We start from the raw sequence: 22,935 nt of genomic DNA, 5'->3' as shown, positions 1-22,935 counted from the left end.
CGGTGAAAGTAGAACAGAGACGCTTCCAGTATCGATTATTACCTTCTCCTTCGTACCGCGCCGATACTATCGGACTCTAATTCCGTAATTATGGGTCGACGGATCGATCTTTGGCAATTGTTTTTTACTAGAGTATTTGTAGAAACGAAAATCCGGCTTAGTTTGTTAGCATCGTCCCTTTTCTTAACCTTCTCGCCACGCGTAGTTTACGTCGCCAATGGCGCATCTCTGCTTACGCCTTACGCAGCGTAACGTTCGGTTCACGAATTTCGTGCGTAACTGATTTTTTAAATCGAACTAAATCGACAGTCTGGCTTTTTCGTTACGCGTCGAAGAGTTGTGCGTCAGAGCGGAGTTTACGGCTGGAGATTCACCGAACGGACGGACGGACGGATGACGCGTAGAGTCGAGTTCTTGGTAAAGCCGGTTGGCAGCGATTCTGCGCATCGTCACTTTTTACTCCGGCGCGGTCTGTAAACCTCCGGTTTAACAACCCGCGACGTCCATGTTAGGTTTCGACTGGGTTAAACCCGTCTGACGTGGCGTAACGCGTCTCTAGTTAACGCGCCAACGACTAATTTCGTCGCCGGTCGAGGTGATTCGGGATTTCCTAATACGTCACTGGCTCTGTTTAAATTTACGGCCGGATGACTCATTTCTAAGAAAACGGAGAAAAAGAGAGAGGGGGGATAGGAGAAAGTTTGCACTTTCTAAAAATAAATTGCCTTATCTAAACAGATTTTACAAGAGGATAAATCATAATCGTTAATTGTGCTTTTAAAAATAAACCCTTTATTAATTATGATGGAACGAAGAACGTGACGGAGGCGCCAGACGAGTGACGAAATAAAGATCTCCCGGCGAAAAGTATCGTCGACCAATTAAAACGCGTGTTTTATCTCCCCTTTTGTTTTCATCGATACATTTTTATTATTGTAATTTAGAAAATTTTTCCTACAATTTTAACAATTAATCTCCATTTTCGTTGTTTCCACTGTAGAATCTTAATTTAATTATTTTCTTTCTTATAACACGTTATATTATTTGTCTAACTTGTACAGCTTCTCTCATCATTCTGGCTTTAACCTTGGGTTAGTCACCCGAGATAAAAATCGTCGTCTAATGATTCGTCTGCGAGTAAATAAACTTTTGGTAACGATTAAACGACAGAGGTAATTTTTAGAGATGGAAGACCGACCGCCAACAAAGGCAATTTCTCCCCGAACACCCTATAAATAAACTCGATAGGAAGCGTAAAAATAGTTAATTCCCGGGAGTAAATATAAATAGTTGTATTACTCGACCCGGAAGTAATCGACTTTGCCTCGTCCGCCGGAAATACGTCACCAATTTTAGTCCGAAATTCATCGATCCGATCGGAATTCGAAAGACAACCCGGTGGAAATAATGTATTTAGAGTACATCGAGCGGCTCTAAGCCAAAAAAAGAACGTAAAAATGGCGCCGTGTCCTTCCTTAGGAAACAAAGTAGGGCAGCGACGATTTCTCCGTAACAGAAGATTTGCATGGTACCACACTTGCGAATCGATGCTAAGAAGTGGCTTCGTCCACCCCTTATACTGCCCTACCGCTCATTGGATATAATATTTTGATAAACCTTACTACTCGTAATACATCATTCCCATCTGACACGTACAGATTAATTTGGATAAAGTCGATTTACAATAGGGGTGTGAATGGAAATTACAGAATTAAATCCAGGTTAACGTATTAAAATATGACGACACGTAATTCCGTTGATCGGTAATCGAATATAGTATTATTGCCGTGTTTGCCCGAGAAAATTAACAGTATTAACGATTGGAGAAATTTAAAACTTCTATACCGGTCTATAATATACTATAAAATGGGAGACACGTGTCAATTTTTTTTAAAAAAATGCTCTCGAAGACTGAATGGTTTCTCTTTGATCTCCTAACTCTTGGGTGGAGACGACGGAGCCATTACATCACGGTACATCGAGTCTCGCGGTTTACTCGAAGTTGGTTAATGTCAACTCTTTAAAACTGTATAAAGTAGGTCGTCGTCGCCCCCGTTCGTTACCACCGTTCGTAATTATCTGGAGGGGGTGTGGAATCTCTTTGTAGTAATGGATACCGAGTGCCGAGTCCGGCCACCGCCCTTTTTTCTCTAAGGTGAGTGTCCGAGTGACCTCGCGCGGCTTAGAAGTATGGCGACCAATTTTGGAAGACGGAGATAATGCGGTCGAATACTTTGTACATTTTTTAGGGAGAGATTTCTGCCAAAGGAGACAGCGGGTCAATGGGTCAATGGGTGAATAAGGAGCGTCCTCGCCTACTTAGCGACTGGAAACAAACAAAAGTGGTGCCAAGCGGCGCTACCTTTACTCCGTTGATTTATCGAAAGTGTCAGAATTTTGGCTGAAGCGACGACTCGTTCCGCTTCTGATCTACAAATGTGACAAAGTTCCGTTTTCGTTTCGAATTACGTCGAACGAGTGGGCGACATTCGTCTTTCTGTCAACGCTAATACACGTTCGAAGTATTGCCAGACGTCGTATTCTCGTTAGCGGACGGGAGAAGAGCGATCTCTCCATATAAATGCCGACACGGTGAAGAAGTTTTCCATTTTCGATTCTCGCAGGAATCCGGAAATCTCGAAAGGATGAAAAATTTCTATCGGACGAGATAAGGTTCGTTGACACTAAACTTGTGGATCTTCGACTCCAAACCCTTACGGCCGCTTTGTTTTGACCAAGATTTGTGTCCCAAAGGGTCTTTAAAGAAGATCTATTACAATTTTTCTCATGGTTTTTATGACATTAATGTAAACAACGAAGTCATTTAAAGCAATAAAGCGTGATATATAAAGAACGTAACGTACACTATGAGCAACAGCTTTAAGAAAAAAGATTGAAAAGTAATTTATACGAACGACCGGAATCCGAAGAAAAAAACGTAAATAAATTTAGTTTTCTCGAAATTGCCGCTGTAAATAATCGAAAATCAGAAACGACAATCGTTTGCCTTGAAATTTTTATATTTTCAGCCAATATTTTTCCGTAAAATTTCCAGCTTCTTTATTATTTTATGTCTTGCAGGATAGACCGGACGATAGAGTATCAAAATGGACAATAAATCATGAGATGAAGTTATAACCCGTCCGCGAGATATAGTCGAATTTTAACGCTCATCTGGGGATGAGCGAGAGAAAATTTGATAAATTGTTTGCATTTCTAGATGGATGCCAAATATAAACTTTGTCGATTCGAGTCTGCATTAAAATTGAATTTTTTGGTCTTGCTGGTGCCTTACAATGCATTTATACTTAAAGAACTCGGAAGACCACGACGGGAATTTATGCAACTGAATTAATAAGTTTGTGAGTTAAAAATACAAATAGATGAAATAATTTCGCCTAATGCTTTCATTTTTAATTTAAGATATTTCTATAATATTCCGACAAAACAAATACTGTATTCTTTTTTTAAACTACTAAACTATTCTGCTGTAGCAAAGAAAATATGAAAGTAGATCACGAATGTGTTGAATATTTTTATCATCCTTCAAAAGTACCGTTATAAATCTAGATTTGCAAAAGTGACCGAACGTTTTCTCGATATCTTTATTGCACTTAGCCTAGTTTGTGCCAGAACGTGGGCACTTCACACACAGTAGACTTCTTCTCCGTATTTTATTTACATAAAAGTAAATTTTAAAAAATGGGTTACATAAAATAAAGCGTGTTTTCACGCGAATGAAAATATATATAAATTTCAAGAGTGTATAAACAAAACTATATTTTTGGTATCTAGATTTTGAAGTTTAGTTTATGCAAATATCAGAAAAAAACAATGAAGATGACTGATCCACTTGTGGTGGATACGCTCCTACATCATTATTAAATATAGCAAACACACTAAAAGTTTTTCTGCGTTCGATTATTTACATTTATATTTGAAAAACTGCTTCAAATTTCCGACTCTTCCAATGAGACTCTCCATTCGCAAAGTTCAACTTGTATTTAATTACTCGAATTAGTTCAAATCTTGTAAATATAAAAAAGAGAACATTTAATTTCGACGAATTGTTGGATATCCTACAGAGAAAATTAACACTCGAAATCTAATAATTTTCCTTTCTTTCCTAACTTAATGAAAGCTAGATGTATCTTAACGTCATTAAATATAATTAGCATTAATTTCGTTCAGAATGCTTCCAGTCGAATTGTAAAAAGAAAAGGTCATTTTAATTATCTCGAAAATTTCGTCTTAATAATTATTTGTATCATTTTACTTCGACTCTTATCATTCTTCGTGTTCATGTCGCATCTTTATTCGGTTTCTTCGCTATAACTAAGACCATTATGCTTTTTGAAATAACTTATTCAATGGAAAAATAATAAGCAATTGCATTTTTAGACTAGTTTTAGATGTTATATTAATAATAAACCAAGATCAGTCTCTTAATTAAAAGAACAATAGGAAAATAATCGTCAATTGAATTATTAAAAATTGTATTTTATTGTTAGTCCTTTTCCCCACGCTGAAATATATAATTCATCATTCAATAATGGAACACTTGCGTGAGATTTTTTAATTTCCTTTCTTTTTTTAAAAGCTGTTTGTCTTTATTTTTGTCCTATTTTTTATCCAGTCGAAACTTTATACTTGGGGAAAAAACAGATAAGAGCATAAGATAAGTGGGGGAAAAATAATAAAAATTTTGAATCGTCATCTCGTTATTTCGACACTTCAGTCGGTCGATATATTGTATAATAAGGTGAATCGATAAATTGCAATTTTGTTACGTCATGCGGTAACGACAAAACAATACAAACGAGAGTAAATCGAACAAATGTGATTCGTGGGTGAGAATCTTTCGCTTGGGAACGTGATGTGTCCCGTCGTGCGGAACTTTCGTCTCTATTAAACGAACCCCCCTAAGGATAAAAAGATTCTCTCTCGACATCAGTCAATGACGTGTCTTGCTAAATCGTGAACTGTTCACGGCTACGTTTGTCCATAATATTTATAGGTTTTTCGTTTCATCCTACTACAGTTCGTTTCCAAAATACTTTTGAATTAAATAAAAATCTATATATAAATTTAATCGATATTGGTTGAACTGATTTTTTAACTTCTTTCTCCCGGTAAACACTTAAAACTAACGCTATATACTAAACTCTTAATAATAAATAAAATAAAATTATTTTGTTAAATGTTTAATTACTGTTCTTTTAAGTATTGATCTAATTCTCCTTTCATTAAGAAATATCCACGCCCGAGATAAATACAACATTATAGCATAGAAATGTTGTTAATCTCTGTTGATAGATAATAAAATAATACTAGTTTTATTAAAGAAACAAAAATAGAAAAGGTAAATCATTTAGTAAAATTTCAGAGAATAAATTGATTTACATAGTTTTTTAAAAATTATGTTCGATTTAAATCAATACATTTTTCATTATTTTTCTGTACTTTGAAATAATAGAAAAGACTCACTTAAAAATTCTTTAAAATCGCTTTTTTCGATTGTTTTCTCTAAGTGTCTGCCTAAAAGAATAAGAAACTAACGAAGGGAAGGAGCCACTCTGTTTCTAAAAGATTTTCTTTTTTTTTTTACTAACTCAACTGTAACGTTGGCAGTGTGACGTATTTAGTACAGAATAGAATCGCCTCCAATCCAACACTAGGTCATTAGCGTTTCCATCGACCGACAGTTTAGTTCGAAGAAAAGAATTTTCTCTTGTTCCTGTCACTATTGGTACCAGGAAGGAAGCGACGCCTGCCAATAACACTTTTCCTTCTGCTCGGCAGTTATGAGGAGAGGACGACTTGCAGGGGTAATGAATCCGACGGTCGAATACGCACTTATAATTATAAAAGGAAGCGAATGTGACGAAATATATTTATGTTATCGCAAATATATTTTGAGTATTAAGAGAATTTGACTCTCGATACGATTTTGAAAAGAATATATGAAAGGATATAACGAATTTTCATGTATATATGAGAAGAAAAAAAGCCACTTTTCATAGGAGAGTATTTTAATTAAAAGTATTGAATATAGAAAACTCTTATCGCTGTTTGTTTAACTAATTTAAATAACGATTAAGTTGGAAGGTTTTTCCTACCGTTTCGCTACACTTCACAGAAAACTCTCAACTTTTGATCCGCAAAAAAGATAAATTTCTCTTTCGTCTCGGTTCGAAATTTTACAAACAGTTCGCTTTTCTAATTGCACTTATTGCAAAAGATACGCGGAGAAGACAAAACATGCGCGAATTTTCTGTTATTTAATGCCCATTAAATGCAAAACATGTAATTTTTGTTTTATCAAAGTACAGTACTTTTATCATTTATTTTAGTTATTAAATATGGATCGAACACAACAGTTTCTTCCATATCGTCTCGGTATTGATCGATATGCAAAGTAGCGTATTTACTTTATCTTTAATAAATTGATTGATTGATCATTCTCTACCAAATCGATACTGATTTTTAATTGATTGATCGCTTGGTAATGGACAACTTACCCTAAAAAACAAAATTCCTTTTCTTTCGTTCGAAACTTTTAAACGAAAAACAATCTTAAAAGTAATTAAGTAAAATTTAAATTTTAAAACTTTGCCGAATTTTAGTTTAAAGTTTCTTGCATTTAATGTACTAAAATAAATTATCTCGAAGTACCAAAATTGTTTTCTTTTAAATCTTATATCAAAATGGAGCTGATATTTATTATTTCACATAAAAGCTTTGATAATTTTTATGATCTGATGAACAAAATGTGGAAAAACTTTAAATAAATGCTTAAAATAATTTATTTAAACCGTCGTAATTATATTAAAGGCTGCGGATACCAAATATTTACAAATTATTACAATCATTGACACTAATTCCTCTGAAATTCTTAAATTAAAAATTATTATATTTGCAATTTTCATTCTCGTTATACTTGTATATATAAAGCAACTGATACTACTTTAAAGGAAATTTTTTAATCCCTTGTTTAAATACGAAAATATGTGACTACGATAATAAAATTTCCTTAATTTAATCGAAATTATTAAATTATAGCACAATTATGATTCGACGAAGTCAATTAAAGAGAGTTATATTTAATTCTTTATTTTAAGAGAATGTTAAAATGCGAATGTTTACGTAGGAACTCACTTGGATATGAACAAAGAAAAAGATATTTTCTTGTTTATCAGTTTGAACTTTAACCCGAGATAGCATTTTAAACGAATTATTTCCGTATCGTTAATTAAATTTATTTTTTTTTTTCGTTCGGACTATGCCAAATTAATTAACAAAAGTCAAATATAAAATAAAGAGTAATGTTATCATTTCTATTTTCTTACGTGTAATCGCTATACCTTCTGTAATCTTAATTATAATAAAAAGATCCTTACTCTAAACAACTTAAACTCTGCTCATCTAGAAGAATATCGAATCCGGAATCATCCGGATTTCGAGGATGTACGGAGAAATCAAAGGGGCGAGAAGAGAGACAGAGAAGTGGCAGGTTGTCGAACGAGATGTACTCGTCTTTCCCATTTGCGACAGAACGGAGCTTAGCCAGGTGTTAAATTTCCATCGAAGGATTTAAGGTGAGGTGAGTGGGGGAGGAAAAATAACCTCTGAATGCTTATCCGAGAGTCGGATTCCTCCTAATGGATTTGTAGGATTTAAAGGTGAAAGTTGCATCGTATATTTCCTCTCCAGAAAATAATTCCAGTATCTTATTTTCTCGAATTTATTGTTTAGTAAGGATGCAAATCTAACAAATTTTTGATTTTTCTCATCGAAAATCTTTAGTGGAATGGAAAATTTTCGAAATTTGATTAAGAAAAGAAACAAAATAATAAATAATTAATTAATTTCCAAGTATTTAAAAAAGTATTCTCGCTCTGTAAAAAAAACCCAAGGCGGTATTTTAAATTTGTACATTTTTTATAACTGTTTCCTTCATTAGACGAAAGGAAGGAAAAGTTTAATTTTATCTTATTTGATAGAATTAACGGTGATAAAAAAAGCTTTTCAACTAAGTTTTTCTTAATTAACTTTCGCATAGAGAACACGAGTTCGCAACTTTTAACGAAAACACATCTTTCATCAGTTTTGGATTTCTTGGATATTTAGGAACGTCGATAGGATAGGTTAAAATTAATTTCTTCTTTATTTTTGCACATTTTTTTCTTTACGAATATCTATAATAATAAACTGTTCACGATCTCGGAGTAGATTACTGTAAGAAAATCTTTACAGCTCGGAAGACGTCTTTATTTCGTGTTAATTTAGAGAGCAGTTAAAAAATTGGCCCATTCTGTATTCTGTTTTGTGGCGAGGAAACAGCACATATATTTTAAATAAAATTCTATCTTCTAAAAGCAAGAATATGTCTTAAATATTTTATGCCCTTTTGAAAATTGTAGAACCCCTTTATAATTTATATCTGTCAGGTGATGCTGGTAAATGGAATTACTTCGCAGCGATAAACTCACAATCAAGATGTGAAACAGGGAAGAGGTCACGAATAAACCTCAACTAGAACCTTCCCAAGCAAAAGTCACGAGCCGAAAATGTCGCGTCACAAAGGAACGAAGAAAAATGACGTCGGTTACTAAAAGAACCGCTGAGATTATAAATCACATTCCTTCCTCACAAACGTCTGAAAATATGCAACTTTCGTAAATATTTATATAGAGAAAGTTAAAGAAATATTTCTTTTTTTTTCTCTCTCTCTCTCTCTCTCTCTCTTGAAGTCACATAAATTATTTTTGAAACGTTTGAATAAACTCGAATATCGGAAAAAGTAGTTTCTATCTCCCTGTTAGAACAGTCATGTAATAAATCACGTGATTACGAAAACTTTCTCGAAAATCATTTAGTTATAATGTTTAATTAAAATACAATTTTCTATATTTAATATTCTCGAAATATTTTGAATAAAAATTAGATTCTACGTAATTTATTTTAACTTATCATTTGTCTAGACACACCTATCGGATCAATTATCGTTATCGAACAGTAAGGAAAGGAAAGTTACACTTCACTCTATAAACAAATGAATGTAGTAAAATATGAATCAATGACAAGAAAGGCGGGTGTGGCATTCGTTTCTAGAGGAAAATGATCACACGTGATAGTTAGTAACAGCTTCTGTAAAAAAAGAAAAAAACTTCAATTAGAGTAACTTATACCTAAAATGACTGGGGTAAATAATTTGAGCAGAAATTTGTTCGGAATTTAATCATCTTTATTGGATTTCGTCACAAAAAATTCTCGGAACTATGTGATAACGCACGATGAGCAGGATTCAAAAATCATATCTCGAATGGGAAGAAAATTGTCTTCAGATTTCCAGACTTTACGCAGATTTTACGAAACGAACCGAGTAGTTAATGATGCAAAAGATTTGCAATTTTCACTTGTACTGGTTTAATGCGTGATACTCATCGATTTTTATCAGAAAAATGTTCTTCATCGATTCGAAATTCTCGACAGAGATCGATGTATTAACCGCTGAAAAATCGATTGATGTGTATTTAAAATTAAATTTTTAACGACAATCTTATTTTCGGACGTCGAAAAACTTTATTAATTTTTCAGGAAATTGTATTATTTGTAACGGGAATTTTTCCATTTGGCCATATTAACGCTTTTATTTTCGAATTCGTCCGCGAGATTCGCTTATGTTGGATATTTCTTAAATATTTCACGGTTATAAATGATTTCCGAAGCCAAAACAAAATTGCAAAATAATATATTTTAAATCGATCGTAATCCACTGGATTCAAATATTATTAAATAGCTTACTTTTACAAATAAGAACAGTATTTTTCAATTGATTTCCTCGTTAGTATAGCAGCTGTACTTTTATCTTATTTAGAAGTGGAAAGAATCTTTAACAAATCTGTAGACTTTTCCCACATTTTATTAGGAAAATTGTCTTTGAATAGGAAGGAACTATAAAGAGAAATATTCGTTTTGTGGTGAGTGAGAATAGCGAAGTAACCGACAATTGTCAGAGACTGCGTGCCATTTTGATTCAATATCGACAGTTTTCTTTCCTTTTAACGTTACACTCGATCGTATTTTCGATTGGAAACGCACATAAAAACATTTATAAGATGTCATTTCAAAATATATATACAGTAATTTAAGGGAATTCGCCGATATCAACGTCTGGTGCAATTATATCGACAGATATTTGTTTTCCATTGGCTAATCCTAGTGGAAGATTCGCTTCGTCTATTTATGATTCTCATTAATCTTTTTTGTTTCTTACGGGACGACCAAAATATTACATAGAAACTCCTTTACGCTTCGTTAAGTCTATCGACTGGTCGGAGAGATTACAATTTGCTCATTAAAGCACCGCGCTCCACTTACACATTGCGTTATTTATATCATAATTGTAATTCTCCTGTAATGCTATATGAATTACGTGGTGTCAACCTGTAGAAACATTTTGTAATCGTGTTACGTGCCGGTTAGGGGAGAATTCGAATTCCTCTTTCGTACAGTGCATCAATTTTCGGCTTTTTTTTCATAACATTTTCGGGTGTAAAATGGAGAATTTCGTGCGATTCACTAAAACATTGTTACGAGATAGCGTTATTAGGAGTCGACCTTTTGTATATTTGTTTATATTTACATTAATTTTTTAAAAATTATTATTTATCAACAAATATTTATGAATTAATGCTTAATAAAATTCATTAAAAAGTGCTTTATAAGAAGACTTTTATACGATTCTGCATGTTTTGGAAATACAGGCTAAACGCATGTATATCGATAGACAGAAAAAATTGGTAAATGCCAGAGTTGTACGTGAAAAATAGAAGCAAAATATGTCCGTAAAGAAGGAAAATCGTTTTAATATTCTATTCGCATTCTCAATTTTTGTAAAGGGTTGTCAACAGCCGGAGAGAGAATTAAAGTTAAGGTACACGCGAATTGTTAATATCGGTACCAAGTTTATAATCTAGACCAGAAGTAAGGGGAATTTTTCATTTAAAAGTTTAAAAATCGCTCCGAGATATTCTTCTAGGACTTCTTTTTTAATACGGAATACAATAGTTAACTTATAACATACCGTCGCGAAACAAAGTGGAAGACTTTTGCGGGAGTAAACCTAGCAAAACACAAGCACACTTTATATATATATTCAATAAAAAGAAATAAGCTTTTAAGGTAAGTGAAAATTACATCGAAAGTTTTAATGGATAAGAGCTTTCTATTTTTCATTTCCATTACAGCAAACTCCAACAATCTTCTTCTGTATCTCGTATATTTCGAGTGTATTAATTACGGCCTAGTCACGATCATTTTCGTATCCACACTTAATTCTAATTAATTTTTTATTATTTTTTAATCGTCGAAGATTATTCGCAGTTTAATTGTTTCTTTTTGGTAAAAATCGATAATATTTAATTGAACGATAAAGCAATTAACGAAGTAAATATTTTTTTCAATTATTGTTTTAGAAACGTTCGTACACAAACTTTTCGGTGATAAAAACTCAGATTGGAATTTCTTTTAGAAACGATAATTTTCTGCGTTTTGTTTAATTACGAGGAGAGAAAATATTCGTTTGTCAAATAGTATAACTGTTGCGGAAAAAGAAGAGAGAAAAATTCTCTTTTTCCTTAATTATTATACTGCACAAATGAATTTCCGTTTCGAGTTTCGAGTTATTAGAGAAAGGTTGTAAGTCGAACGAGTCGGATCCTCGGAAAGAATATTATTGGAACCAAAAACTTGTTCTAAATATATGCCACGGTGTACATTTTACAATTAAAAAACAATAATACGCGTCTCGGGGATGGCGTGTATTCACAAAAATAGATAAAGTTCGACAGAACACGTGTGGAGCCAAATATCGTCTCCCCTGCTGGTTACCAGAAAATATTTTAGAGTAGCTTTTTTAATTTTATAAATCGCCCCTTTTTCGTCTATTTATTTACATTATTTTGTCAAAATCTTCCGTACAGCGTCATCGAGTTTCGAACGTAATATCGAGGTAAAGTCATAATTATATAAGTAATTATTTAGTGGCGAGACATTTGTCATTTTCTCCGTTTGCCTTATCGTGGACGGGTGTGGAAACGGGGTTATCGATCATTTTACTTTCCGATAGACACCGGAGTCGATAAACCAACGTTGTGGCGAGGGAACGGGGTCGAAGTCCCCTTTCTCGGCCACTGGCGATAAGCGCGGGTCGGAAGGAGAAGGTCGAGGTGTAGATTCGACCGGATTTCTATTTATCGCAGGTTTCCGGGGCAACCGCCACCGTGCAGAAATCCGGCATGGTAAAAATAACGAAAGAAAAACGGGCGGGTAGAAAAAAAGACACGTCACGCTTTCTAAATTTAGTCGCGTAGTACGAGCGACGATTTTAATAATTCCCAAATTACGGCGGCGTTCGAAAATAGAAAGGGGGATGTTCCCCCCCGTTCCCGGTAGCGTCACCGCCGATCGCGTTACCGTTCACCTGTCACGAAAACTGGCTGGAAGTCGTCGATTGGCCACCAACCGGTACGCCAATGGCAGGTCGAATCGGTCGATTGATAGACGTTACGTCGGCGGAACGAAACGACGGGTAATTAGTACGGAATAGGAGGAAAAGTCCCGTTTATTTACCCGAAATTTTCAGATTTTACTCCGAATTCTCTAATTTTAAAGTCGAACGATTAATAGCTAAAATCGATTTGTACTTCGGGCATTTTTCTGGGTTCGTTAAACCTACTTCGGCTTTAATTTTAACTCGAAAACGTTAGAAATTATTCTGTAATTTCTCAGTCTAAAATATTTAGTGTCGTTGCCAGTGGCGCCCTCTAGCGATGATAAACAGAAGTTCATATGTAGGAAAGTTTCCCTCTTCGCCTACTCCGTTGGCCGACGAATGTAATTTCTCACAAACGAAAGAGGTATTTAGGAATGTAAAGACAAATAAAAATCTTTAATTTAATTGCTTTACTTGTCGTAATAGAGCGATTGAGGAAGGATTACAGACGAAGAAATAGTTTTACCCGCCGGTCGTTCTAATCGCATTTCCTCCAAAAATATCTAACCTACTAAACTTTGTTTCTGTCTGACGATCCCCTTTAGCATCTGGAAGAGTAATACAGTATTGTCGAGAATTACATTTGTTATCCGGCCGTTGAGAAACAGCCATCTAACACGAGTCGTCGGAATTTGCGGATGAAAACGAAGATGTCTTCCTCTACCGTATACTTCGACACCCCAAAATAGAAGGATCAGAAGAAATGGGGAGCAAAGGAAGAAATCTTTATTTGTTTTCGCTTTAGACATTTTCCTTTCACCGCGTTCCAGATAAAATTTATAGTCCTTTCTTGATTCTTGTCTTACTCTTGCCACTTGGTTAATACAAGGAATAAAATTTTTAACTACAGTATACTCATTCCGTTAATGAGGATTTTGTGAATAGTAACCGGAATAGAAAACTATTCGTAGACCTTAGCGCACATTGAGCCGTGTACTTTATTTTTTCTAAATTGATATAGAACCTGAAATATCAAAAAAAACTTTTAATAATTTCAATGTCTGTTATATCTTTTAATTTAAGTCGTTAAAAATTCCACGAGATATTTCCGTCATTCACGAAATAGCAGATAAATTTAATTGAGTCACTAATAAAGCCGTTTCTTTCCTAATTTGTCGAAAAATAATTCCTGTTCTGAACCTTCTTTTCGTTACCTTCACGAGCTTCTCTAGTTCTAGGTTTAGTGTTAAGTTTATTTATCACGTGTAATAAGCATTCGAGAAATGAAATATTTGCGAAAAAAGTACATAGGCCACGTGTTTCATCACATTCTCTTTCATTTACTGAAGCCAATTAGTTTGTATTCTTTGGAGAGATGTAGTATTTTTGCGATGAAGAGTGTTAGCGCGTTGCAAACTTACCACTAGTAAAGTTTACCGAGTCTACCATGGTAAAGAAAAGAACGTGTTTAATTTTAAATTCAACATTTCCAATTATCACGGTCGTAGGGTGGAGTGATTCAATTTTCTTCTGAATGTGATCAAACTCTTCTTTATTGTATTCTCTTTTATTTCTTTTTTAAATTGAAAATTAATAAGGTGACAGTATATTCTTCGTGTCATTCGAAACTGTGCCGAATTACAACGTATAATTTTCTGTTCTGATGTCTGTAAATTTGAAGTGAAGTGTTAGAAGTCATAAGTAAATTACTCGTAGAATCAGAATATATCTCTCTATAGGTTTCTGTTACTGTAACACTTTCTAATTTAGCCTTCTTAACAGATTCGTAAGACGGGTAAATATTAATTAATACCTTTATCCCCATTTAATTGTGTCGAGGATATACTTTGGCATTTTGGCAACTTTAAGTCGATTACTTCGGACAAATTGTTGGAAGTAGTTAAGTTTGACTTTTATAAACTCGGACACGATTTAAAGGCTTTTTTTCATTTTTACAATGCGTGCAACAATTAGTTCTGTTGCCTCTTTTCACTAAAGTTGCAGCAAATCTTTTACCAGAAGCGTGCTGATTAACGCCAGCTGCAGATGCGTTTTCTGGCGTGCTCTGCGATTGTAATAACTTTTCCACTTTCTTTTTTTTCTGTATTTAGTTTTTTCACTACATTCATCAAACTTCTCGGATCGACTTCGAGTAGTGTTGGGTTTGGCCTCGTCAAGGTCTTGCCTAATTTCGAATTTAATAAAATCACTTAGCCTGGCTGTATTTTGTAGAAAAATGTTCATTATGATTTCCGCACAATTTTTTTTTTTAACTTTTTTTTTTTTTTTGAAAGTCGGAACAAATTCCATAAATTTTCTTATCCAAATATTTTTCACACTCGAGTAAAGTTGGTTTTTATCATATATTCTCGCAAAATAAATCGAGAGTCTGAGAATAAAGGTTAAATTTTTTCATGTTTCTTTAAGAATCGGAAACAATTCAGGGTTACAACTGAAAAAAAAAATTTGTATTATCCGAAATCATAAGTAAATTGCCGAGATTTATTTATTAAATTACAGAAGAACGTGCCTGTTATTTGCAGTAAAAATTTAAAATACCAATTTTTTTTTTTAAAATTGGGGTTAAAATTCAAATAAGGAATATTCAAATTTATCAATGAACTATTCATTTTATATACAGTATTTATAATTCACAGATTGTAAAATCGATACCTAAGCAATCTTTAATATGCCTTTAGAATCCGTAATCAAAATTTTTCAAAGCTGTTGAGCTGTGTAATAATAAAATAAACAAGCGTAAGCAATAAACATTGAAATAAGACTGCAACGGCGCGTGGTATATTACTCTGCAACGTGGTTTTTCACCTAATGATACGAATTTCCCCGAACCCGTCTTAATATTATTGGTAATGTATATTCTGAAGATCCATATTTTTCCTAACTTAAAATTTTTAAATTTTAAAAAAAGTTCTTAAAAGATGTTTTATGTCCGGCTATTTTGGAAAAATCACCCAATTTGCGGTGCTAATTTCATAAACCATCGCACGTCGGCCGTTACTTATCGATAGAAGTTTCTACGTTGTTTACATCGCGGATACAAAAGTTTTCATTGTTAATTTCGTGTATCGAACCCGAACTCGCTCCCACGAAATGTCTACTTAAAGCTAGTATAAAACGTGTGGCTGACTTTTAACGACTAATCGACAAACGTCTAGTTTCAATTAACTAACTTCTACCCCGTATAAACAATAGAGGTATGTGAAACTACAATGGTCTTACATCATACGATAATTTTCTTCCATCGATAGAGGCATAATAATACGTGAAATATAAGTACTTTTATTATTATTTGAAATCTTTCGTTAATACCTGTATATCGCCAGAAGAGTACTAATTCACTTTATCGATTTATTAGACGTTTATTGCTTTCTTCCGGCTTATCAAATTTCCGGCTTCCCATGTTCCTTGTCACGTAAATTTCTCTAATCGCTAAAGAAACAAAAGAAGTAAATAAAGTCGAGTTCCAGGAAAATCTTCACAAAAAAACATTAAATAGAAAAAGATTTCTAGTTTAATTTCGTTCGGAAGAAGAAATACTTCCGGTGCTTCTTCCGGGTTGTACAAAGAAGAACGTCTAGTGAATGGTTAACTACAGTTTACTGCATTCGACCGAAGAAGGAGGTAGAATGAAGATTACAAAGTCAAAATGTCAGTTTTCAGTTTCTTTCGTGGGGAAGAATAGCTGAAAAGTTTAGAAACAGATTGTCTTTTATTTCCACGTTTCCCAACTTTCTATTATTTATTCAGATTATTTTCGAGTCATTTTTGCATCGAAATTTTTCATTTTCCTTTATGAGTATTGACATATCGAGATTTTTCGCGTACAAATTCCATGTCGAATTACTATAGGTTCTCGCTTCTACCTCTCTCTTGTGTAAATCATTTCACTTTGATTAATTCTTATATTTTTTCAAGTTTTTATACTAATTCGAGCGTGAGTCTTTAGACAATGTAAAACTTTTATTTTAGGCAAACCGATTAGTGTAATAATTCTTAAATTGATATTTTTAAAGACTGGTTTAAACATTTGTTTTGTGTGCAAAATTGTTATTTTTCCGATTACCACGTATTTCTCTAATGCCAAATAACACTATCGACTGTACTTGAAGAAAACTTTTCGAAAGATTTGATACAAATTGTTTATTTCTTTCGACTGTTATCCTCTATCGTTCGATGGAAATAAGAATCTTACAATATCGGAAGTAAATGATCGAAGATGCGATGGAAAATTATAAGAGTATTAAAATCCTTTGGCAAAATTTAATGTAGACTACTCGTAGCTCAAACAACTTTTATTCAAATTTCGAATTTAGATCATTTTACTCCTGCTTTGACATCCGAAAAACTCTTTTCGTGTTCTTAAGATTATGCAAATCTACACATCTTGTGACGTAAATAACCTACTTAAATATAATGTTTAATGGTCTTCATAAACTGGGAATCAAAGTGAATTTTCGAATACTTTCAAATGCAGCGTACGTTGTAAAAATGAAAAATAAATCCATTCGCGAAAAAGTAATTTTATGTCACAAAGTATAATAGAGCAATTCCCGATATGTAAATCTATTGCTACATAAGGAAATTCTGTTTGGAAATGCTCTTATTAGTGTTTAGATAGAGGATCGAGCGAGACGAAAACACATATATTTATATCTTTAAGGCAGTGTTTAAAGATGAATTAGGACGATGGACCGTTACAAGATAGGTAGCTGATCGAATCCAAACGGAGATGAAGATAGTTTAGTACGAGTCGTTATAACTGTAAAGTTTTAAGAACTTTCGTTAGGTTAATGCCATGCTACAAATAATTAATGGGTAAAGAAGACAACTACAGAGGATGACAGATACTTACCTTAATTGTATGAAGAAAACAATCGATTTAAAGAGGAGGGAAAACGAACAATCATCTCAGAACTTCGTCCAAAAAGTGTTCTTGGAGATAATAATTTTACGACTGGAAGAATTTCTTTAGTAGGCTAACTAACAAACCCTGTCTATATTATCAACAGATTTAACAAATTCTCACACTCGCGAAGATTATTTCGATAAGAATGCTAGAGCCATAGCATTATTCTGATTCGATTCTTGTATGCGTAGCTTGATAGGAAAGAATTTTATTTAAAACGATATAACTCATTTATAGTCATATAGATCAAATAGAAGCGGTCGTAAACAAGGTATGACAAGGTAGTCCTCCAAAACTCTGTTGTGTTCAGCTTTCCAGTTTCAGTATATTGCTTTCATATTAGTATCCATACATTATGAGAATTCGTCGCTTTCGTTACTTACGCTTAGTTATATATATTGGTGTACTTCCGACACCAGAAGCTTTCAAGTATAAGATCAGCGGGTGACAGTCGTCACACGAAACTCTATAGTCTCTAAAATGACGTATATCGTTTCGTTTTGTGTCGTAACTCGAATATTATTTAGTGTGACGTTTACGTATCTCGAAATTGGATTTGTACAATAAGCGTATTATAGAAAATTTCGAAAGTCAGATATGGCAACATTAATCTAGAAACGAACCGATAACGAAAAGGGTTTCCTTGTAATGTTGTTTATTAATTTTTTTATTTAGCATTCGTATCTTAAACGCGTAATTACGCGCTACTAATTAAAAATCGAACATTTCGTATTTGAAGTTGGCTTCTATTTCGAAAACACGTTTATCTGACGGCTTAATTGATCTTCGAAGAAAATTTTATGGAAACGGCCGAGTGTTTCTCGACGGGTGATCACCACTCTGTCTGTAAAGATCCGCCAATTGAGGGAACTGGAGTGATAACCATCAAATTTTAATTGCGCCGTTACCGTCTTATAAAGTAAAATATTCTATCCAAGAGGCTCAGATCTCTATCTACGACAGCTCCCGTAGGACCAATGCAGAGTTAATTAATAGTCTGACCCACAGGCTGACGATTTAAAATAATAAATATTTGTTGTACCTACTAAGTTACTTGGTAAATTATTTAGTGATTTTATATGATCGAATGTAGGAGACTTGATAAGGCAAAACGTCTGGTAGAAAGTCTCTTTCTTCTGAAAAATGTGCGAGCTTTAGGAATTTATCTGGTAGATATTTTGTATTTTCCACGCTAAAAGTCTACAGCCGGATATGATTCATACGGAAAAGAATCGCACTGTAGCACACGACGTTCCATCATCCGAATCGTGACGTTAAACGATTTTTAACGTCCGACAATAAGAAAATATTCCATATTTTCAAGGAAAAAAAATACAATTTTTACATTAAATAAATTTAATTAAAAAATTTATGTTCAAACTTTTATTAATTTTATTACTTTCCGGACTCTGTTATATTGATATATAAAGAGAGAAATTATGGCGATGGGTCAAAAAATGATCCCCTCAAGATTTTTACTTTTTGGGGCTCTGGGCACCTTGAAATGCCGAGAAATGCGAAAAAATTCAAGGGGTTTATTCTGTATGTATGAATGTTAGTATTTGTGTGGGATACGATTCTGTTAGCCCAGTTTGAAGCTTAATAACTCCTGTACTTTTTGTCGAAAATTTCTGAAATTTTGCACGGAGGTTTAATATTTAAAAATTTAATCACAAAATTTAATAGCATCGATCACCGAATAAACAAATTCGGTGATCGATGCTATTAAATTTTGGTGATTAAAGGTCGAGGAGTGGGGAGATAATGGGGATCGTGTGTATCTCCGGTACGGTCAGACTTAATGACGATTTTATTTGTTATTACCATTTACAATTTTTTATAAAACTCGTCCTTAATCTTAAAATTAAGCTGTTGCCATTTTATGACAATTAAAATTATAAAAGTATTTTTAAATAAAGTATCATAACGGATGGCGCCATACACACAGTTTTAAATGTTGCCGGGAAAGTTAAGCAACTTGTTGCCGGATTTTTTACTTTTTCTATCCTTAATTAAGCCAATTATGTGTAGTATCTTTCCTTAATCACTTAAAATTATCGTTTCGTTTGGTAAAATTATTCTGATTATATTATTTACAAAGAAATCCAGCAACAAAAAATAAGAAAAGATTGGAAGTAGATAAAAGCAGGACGCAACGACTTAGGTCGATGCGTTCAATACTGATTCGAAAGATGCTGGTTCTTTCTCTTTTTTGCATAGAAAAATGAGAGTAAACGAGAAATTGAAATATAAATAAAAGGGACTAACGTTTTCTCAGGTAAAATTTTCATAAATAGCACCACACCTAAATGCAGTACGTCCAACTTGAATATGGCAACATGCAATAAGAAACCCACTTGTAATTACTAGAGAAAGAAGGAGAACTTCGATGTACGTTTTCCTTTTCTAAATCAACTTCAATTCTTACACGCTCATATATGTAAAAAAAAGATCTGTCGTGTCCGGTTACCTTCTTTAGGTTACCCTAGATAATATATTATACACAATAATGTTTTATCCACTTGAGAATTTGTTGATAATTACTTTTTCCGGAAGAGGATGCTTTTAAACGCGTTACGATTTAAACATTTTCGAGTTTATTTCCTTACTTTAACTGTATTATTTAGACGTTTATTAAGAGTAAAGATAAAGGAGAATTTAAAAATAAATAATTTGTAATATTAAATAACAGACTCGTTCTTAATCGTGTCATAAATATGACGGTAAACATCACGTAAATGATTTCCATACGTTCGCTGCAAATATGAGAGATCAAATTCCTATTATTGTAATTCTATTTGTTGATTTCTAAGCGAGACACGTACTGTACTGTACACATACGCGCAGAAATATTTGTACGCAGACACCAGTTGGTCGTAGTGTTTAGATTCGGACTAATGAAGCCTATAGAAGGTTCTGTCGACGATCGGGATGCACCGTAAAAGTTAAATATTTTGTGAAAAAGATGAAGGCTTTCGATACCTAACTCGCATTGTTGATTCTATAGAAGGCGACGTTTTTTATACACTAAAATAATTCGAATATTCGCGTGTACGTATCGAATAAAATAGATCGGAGGAGGTGATATTGATTTTTTATTATCTATATATATATTTCTTATATAAAATTATAGATAAACAATATAATTCGACATAATCTTCATTTTGTTTAGCATCAATTTTACCCATTTCTTTACCATTGTACACGAAAAACGGCAAGATACGACAAATTTTTTTCTTACTTGTTAGTGAGAAGGATGCGAATTCCAGACTAGATTATTCCTTCTAGAATTTATCGAGTATTTTTCTTACTTTAATTAGTTTCGGGATATCAATTTCGAAGAAAAATGTGGGTTACCAGTTTTCTAGTAAAGAGAAACATTGCCACAAAAATAACAGGGTTACTCTTTCCCATAAAAAAATTCTCTAATAAAAGTGGGAAAATGTTTCTCTCTTTTAATATTTGAGGAATTTTCTCTCTCTAGATACAAGAATTTGTTACTAAATTAATATCAAGAAGTAAGAATTCGATAGAAATTGGAGTTTATCCAAAGTTCTAAAGACCTCTAAACCTATTCGATTCATTTACTTCGTTACGTGTCACTTTAACAAAGTGACACGTAACGAAGCCGCAATTAGTTTCTCTTCCAAAAGACAATGTAAAAGGTGGCCATATTTCACGCCGAGGGGGGTTTACCGGATCGTTTTGGCCATTGGCAACAGCAAAAATAATCTAGAAACGTCGCTAGTCAATGTAACTGAAAGCTCGACAAACGTTCGACTTCTTAAAACTAAAAATAGGGAATTCGAATATAAACGAAACATAACGTCGATTGTAAATTTATTTAAAGCCTCGGTGAGATAAATTCGAACAGGAATGTTTACGGAATTGTCGTTTCTCGAAATCGAATCGAGTAATTCTGATGTATTTAAAATAATTCAATTGTATTTAATTTATTTCGTAGAATAGAAAATTCGCTCGGTTTGCTTGTCGTTATGTAAAATTATTTATTAAAGATATTCGAATAACGTAAACAAACGAGAGAACGTAGTCAAGGCTTGGCTTAAACCTCGTATAATAACAATTTTCGTTGTAAATTGAATTGAAAATATCTCGAAGTAATTGTTTATGAAAATTGTCGTTTTGCTAATTTACAAGCTATTTTTAAAGCCATCGTAATTTATTTTCCCACACTTTTGAGTCGTTAACAGTTGGAATAGAAACCTACAAAAAGTAATACGGATTTGCTCCGCACCAACGAATGTTTTTCTGGGTCTATTCAAACTTTCGGGACATATCTAAGCCAGATGACCATGCATTTAATGAAGTTTTAGGGGGTAGCTCCACCCTCACCGTTCTCCACTTCGAAACCCGACAAACATAACCAAATACAAAATTTAATCACGGTGCATTACGTAAGAACACTGTATATATTAATATTATTATTATTTGGCAAGAGCGAAAAATTTGTTATTGTTCTCTCTTTTATATTTGAATTAAAATATCAATTTAGTTCCATCAATTATGTACTTTCTTGTTTCCGTGTTTATAAATTTCCCTTCATAACTGTTAACATTTATATTGTTGTATAATAGCATTTCATACGCGCTTGCACGAAAGGTTATTGTTAACTTACAGTACGTGTTTAGCAAAAGGTTCTATTTATTTTGTCGATTCTATGACAAAAGCACTCGAGCCTATTAGAATCATACCTTACACTACGACACAGAAAATATTTGCAAGAATGCGTCACAATTAGTTATTTTCTGACACTTTCTTGCTCATTTTATTTTCTGCTCGTCTTTTCCGTGCAGAAAATGCGTATTCTGTTACCTAATTATGCAATTTGCCAAATAAAACTCTGGTAGAGTTCTTTCTAGTTTATCACGTCTTATAACACTTCTCTCTAAAGTCGTGGTCGCAACAAAATTGCAACAACAACAAAAATAATGAAGTTATCCTCCACATTGAGAAATTTTCTAAATTGTTTGTTCCGTTTCAAAGAAATTTCCGCAAATTTTTAATATATTTGAAAAATTGATCGAACTGCAATTCTGAAGATGTAAGTTTATAATTTCTTTATCCTTCACGGTGTGAAATTTGCAATTTACTTGGTAATCTATCATATCCATCCTTTAAGTAGAATAGAAGAATGACGACAGCGCATATAAGCATAAAAGATGTTATTTCCATTGCCCGCATACAAATTAATCGAAGAAATAAAAAAAAATGTCTTTAAACGAATGGGATCAGATTCCATTTACAGAAACATTATATTTTAATCTTAAAATGCCGTAAGGACTAATCAGAAAATGAAAAATTTAATAAAACTTTTCGACGTATTTTTTCTTTTATATCAAAAGTAAATGGTGAAACATCGATAACAAGTGGCGAGAGGTGTCTTCAAGGATTTGTAAATAGGAAAATTGCTATTTCTTAAACAATGAATATTATTCATTTAAAAGCAATTTTTGGTATTATTTGAAGAGCCTTTTGAAAATAGTCTCTC

General features: G+C 33.3%; 1 protein-coding gene across 1 annotated transcript in view; it reads left to right on the top strand.

Moving 5' to 3' along the window:
- The window catches only part of LOC111620038 (GTP-binding protein REM 1-like), a 33,695-nt gene that overhangs the window by 1,191 nt on the left and 9,569 nt on the right, over window positions 1-22,935 (top strand). The gene's annotated exons all lie outside the window — the stretch shown is intronic.

Source organism: Centruroides sculpturatus, unplaced genomic scaffold (assembly GCF_000671375.1).
Source record: "Centruroides sculpturatus isolate CEXI.00-Female unplaced genomic scaffold, Cexi_2.0 scaffold12, whole genome shotgun sequence".
Taxonomy (NCBI): Eukaryota; Metazoa; Arthropoda; class Arachnida; order Scorpiones; family Buthidae; genus Centruroides; species Centruroides sculpturatus.
This window is presented reverse-complemented; position numbering and strand designations above follow the sequence as displayed.